Source organism: Bidens hawaiensis, unplaced genomic scaffold (genome assembly GCF_021521415.1).
Source record: "Bidens hawaiensis isolate Kalapana, Puna unplaced genomic scaffold, B.hawaiensis_p1.1 tig00001179_1, whole genome shotgun sequence".
Classification (NCBI taxonomy): domain Eukaryota; kingdom Viridiplantae; phylum Streptophyta; class Magnoliopsida; order Asterales; family Asteraceae; genus Bidens; species Bidens hawaiensis.
Window position 1 is genome coordinate 1954997 of NW_027491068.1, and position 4848 is coordinate 1959844.

General features: G+C 37.3%; 1 non-coding gene across 1 annotated transcript; it reads left to right on the forward strand.

Annotated features, from left to right (window-relative positions):
- The first annotated feature begins 673 nt into the window (after nucleotides 1–673).
- On the forward strand, nucleotides 674–775 carry LOC143563501 (U6 spliceosomal RNA). Its single transcript, XR_013140680.1, has one exon. It is a non-coding gene; the product is annotated as a U6 spliceosomal RNA (small nuclear RNA).
- The last annotated feature ends 4073 nt before the right edge of the window (nucleotides 776–4848 follow it).

Below are 4848 nucleotides of genomic sequence, written 5' to 3' on the forward strand. Positions count from 1 at the left end.
CATAGGTACATAGAACAAAAACATAACTGATATATAAAACTCGGCTATAAGAAAATCATAATTGAGCTGATTCTGTTATTTCAGTTTCATTGTTTAATCATTTAAGTCATTACTAATTATATATTTTCTCAACTCATCCTATCTACCGATGCATATCTATGTTCCCGAGTTTATTTATAAAAAAAAAGGAAAGGAAATAAAAATTTCTATTCTTTTCTTTTCTTTCATCTTCTCATCTTTCTCTTTACTATTATTTTTTCTTTCAAATCTTTGATCCTCTTATTTTACTCTTCATTTTTTTTTCTTTTAATGAAATTCAGGAACACTTTTTTTGTTTTTTCTTTCCCTTTCATTCCTTTTTAAAGCCGAAAGCACAATCAATTCTATCCCTCTTTTTCTTTTCATTTCCTCCCTTAAATAAAAGTCGGGAACACAAACTTGAAATTCTTTTCGCAAGGTTTTTATTAACTTTGCTATAGACCCATGTCAATTTTTGTGGCTCCCGTAACTATAAAAAAAATCTCTAATCACGTATATAACTTCTTTTTAGCCAACCCAAATTGATGATTATTGATCCAGAGTTCACAATGCATATATACCATTTTACAAATTTATATTAGGAAAGGTAATTTATAATAGTTGAGAATAAATATAAAAATAGACACAATGATATGTCCCTTCGGGGACATCTGTAAAATTGGAACGATACACGTTAGATTAGCATGATCCATGCTCAACGATGACACACACAAATCATGACATGGTCCAAAAATCTATTAAAATTAGTTTTGTATATTTAACTAACAAAAAAAGAAATAAGCAATGATGTTATGGAGTAATAAGGGCAACCAACAAGAATAGGCATGCCACAAGCAAATAATCAGTTCTCAGAACTTACTAGGATTTGATCTTGTAATACAGACTCTTTTATATCTCAGTAATCAATGTAGCAAGTTAAATTATTTTGACCAATCTCGAAAAAACATCTCTGTTTACTTGAAGCATCAAGTCCAATTTTCTTGCAACAAAATGTATAAACACGAGTTTGCTTTTATCGGGTCTATTTGAGAAGATTAAGTTGATTAAGATTGAGGATCACTCAAATCTTTTATCATGACACACAATTTAAACCCTTTGAGTACTTGTGATTTGTGAATATGCCACATCACATGTCGTGCATGTGTTCATTAGCCAGTCTAAGAAATTTTCAATCCTAATTTTCTTTGGTCGTGATTGAAGTGCCAAGTCTTTATAAGTTTAGCAAAATAATCACCAGATTGGTAGATGTTCTGTTTACTCACAACTCACAAGTTACAACAACTGCCATTTACCTTTTCAAACTTTTGCTCAGAATTACATTGTTATGCTAAAAGAATGTATGTATGTAACGTCCCAAAATTTCAAGTAATAATATTTTATATTATAATAATCGAGTTTACTTGATTTGGCAAAGAAATAATAAAATATTATTGGGAAGATAAGTAGGCTAATTAAAGGAAATTAATCATGGACTAAAAAGGAAAGATGGGCCTTATGTCCATGGGCTTAAGGGAGTATAAATACCCCTTAACCCTAAATCTTTCCATTTCTATTCATCTTATCCATCTTATTCTCCCTACTCACCATAAAAACACACACTCAAACACTACATTTACGGCCGTGAGAGGGGAAAGAAGATCCGAGATCAAATCAAGCCTTTTATTGATAGATCTTTGGTGTGCAAGCTATATACAAGCTACGAGTTCATAACTAACCTAAGGGCTATTTGTTTTTTCTCAAAAGCTCTTCCAGACCACTTTCCTCTTCGCCGCGCAGAACATGTACGGCCGTAGTGTGTTTGTTTTCCCGAAGACATTTCATTAAAAAACCTCTTCGCGCCCTCTTCTCCTAAAAGTGTTGTTCAACCCACCTCTTCACATCTTCATTCTTATTTTTTCATCAGACAAGCTCCTCTCAAACCCTCATCTCAAACCCTCTCTTCTCCTTCTCTTCGCCTCCTCCACCCTTCACCCCCACCTCCGGCCGCCGCACCCCACCCTCACCTACGGCCTCCGCCCCCAACCTCAACCTCCGGCCACCGCACCCCACCCCCACATCCGACCGTCAAGCTCAAGATCTGCCACCACCGGGCACCACTTGTCCACCACCGTCAAGCTCAAGATCTGCCACCACCGGGCACCACCTATTCTCCTGTTCGTCAATATCCAAGCTCCAAGATCTAAGCTAAATATATGTAAACATTATAATTTATTTTTCAATTTCATTTTCACCATGTTTTAGATCTGTAATCTTGTAATTTGCCCGATTTTAATGAGAAATTACATGTGTTTGTTTCAATTTTGAGTTCAATTTGATTAATTATTGTGTTTTGTTGTGTTAAAAAGTGAGAATTATTCTCCGGCAAGTTTTCCGGCATAGTCTCCGGCAACCCCTTAGCGGCGACGGCATGGTGTTTTCCGGCATTTATATGTTAAAAGACTTTATTATTTAAATTTCATCTTATTTAAAAATTTCGGTTATATTTTAGAAGTCTGCAGACGTTAAAAAACAAACAATCTTCTTCTTGCAAACTGCGAGGTTTGGTCCACCTCTTCTGCTACAGATGCTTGCAGATGTGGTCCGCAGACTGCAGACATTTTACCTCTTAAAAAACAAACAGCACCCTATACTGCGACCTAAAAACGTTCAAAGGTATGTTCTTGATATTCAAAGCTTATGTTTTTATGAGCGGTTAACCATGAAATTAAGCCCAAGAGTAGATCGGGTATAAACGAACCATAAAGTAGCAAACTTGATGTTAAAATGGACCTAACGAACTTATGGTTATAAACGGCTTATTTAAAAGAAACCCTAGATCTAGTGTCGAACATCTTTAGCCTAAAGGTTCAAACTTTATACCTAAAACGGACTAGATCTTGATGAAGGGCTACTAACGGGTGTAAAACGGTTAATGAGAATAGGAAATAAGTGGTTAAAGTTATGGTTATGGGTCGTTAACCGTTACCTGAGCCGAGAATGGATTAAAGGATAGAAGGATATGGGCTGATATAGGCTAATACCATCAGACAAGGGTTTTCGGCCACATGGTTTCTTAGTTCACGAGAGTTCTCGGCCAACGAGAATTCTCTATGACCTGAGTCCTCGGTAACCATGAGTTCTCGGTCAGAGTTCTCGGCCAACCCATGTCCTTGGCCAAGTGTCGGATTTCGGTTAACATCGAGTTCTCGGAGAACATAGGTTCTCGGTCAGGAACAGGAGTTCTCTGCTTGAGTTCTCAGCCATTTGGTCCACTGTTGACTTTGGGCCTAGACTCAGCTGGCCCAGGCACTATTAGAAAGATAGATGGGCCGGGCTTAATAAAACTCATTTGAAACGAGCTAGCTCACTTGTATAATAAAACAAGCCCAATCTAGAAAGTGTGTTGGATAACTAAAATACCGACTTAAATAATTATACAGTTAATTAACAGTATATATATATAACAGTTAGCCGTGCGCAATTAAAGAAGGGGATAACGATTAACGACGAACGCAACAGGACCCATGCGAGTTTCTAGTCTCACTTCCTTGTTATGTTTTCTGGGCTGTGTGCATACTCGATGTGATTAGTTAATACACTTACCTTAAGTGGTAAGTGTATGCTATATACGATATATGTGATAGATATGAATGATTGCTTGTTGGTACGTGAACGATTTTCGGATATTGCGCGTACTGTCAGGTTATAAATAAGGATATGAATGTTATATGTAATGTGTGGATGATGTATGAACGTTATGAATGAATGCTTGTCGGGACGTGAACAATCTTCGGATATTGCACGTATCGACAAGGAGTATGATTGTTAAATAAATGATGTGAAGAGCGCTTAGTGTGTTCTTATGTTACGATGTAATTATTGTACATGCAAAGTAAGTGTATGATGGTACAGGAATGGTAAATGAGTTCTACGTCTGACATAGTAAGTTAGGATGGCAAATCCCTCTAATTTCCGTTGGACATAGACTTGGCATGTAATGGCGTAGTTAAGGACTGTGGGCCTTATATGTGTTATAGATGATAGATGAGAACGTATTTAAGGATTGTGGACCTTATACATACTTCAGATAGTAGTCAGCATAGGAAAGGGCTGCGGACCTTATACGTGCTGTAATTGTATTGTGGTAGCATAAGGGAGGACTGTGGACCTCATACGTTCTATGAACTAGGTTGCAACATAGGGAAGGACTGTGGACCTTGTACGTGTTGTGGATGTAAGATGGTATCGGGAAGGACTGCGGACCTTGCACATACCATAAAGGGTGAACATAGGTAAGGACTGCGGACCTTTTACGTGTTCACGACCTTGAGTACAGGTATAGACGACGGACTATGAACGTACTCTCGGTAGACTGAGGTAAGTGGTAGTATGTATGTATGTATGATAGTAGGTTAATTGGTTAAGTATGGATATGTATCTTCAGATATGTATGTATGTATGTATGATAGGTGAATGTATTGTATGTCGCCTGATTAACTAGAATTCACTCAGCATAGCTGACTTTTAGTATGAACGCAGGTGAATATGTTTAATGAGCTAGCATGAGGAGGGCACGTGGCATGGCTTGAACGGCTGGCATATGAAGATGGAAGAAATGATGTTGTAAATATAATATTTTGTGTTATGGTATCAACGAAAAGGTTTAATGTTTTGTAACGGATGATTTATGTGAACGTTTCCCGCGGATGTTTTAATGAACTCTGATTTGTAGAACTGTGCTATGAGTAAATCCAACGTTAAAGTAGGGCTACCGGGTTCGGGGCCTTACAATGTACATATACAGTTACTCAAACTCACATGTATAACTGT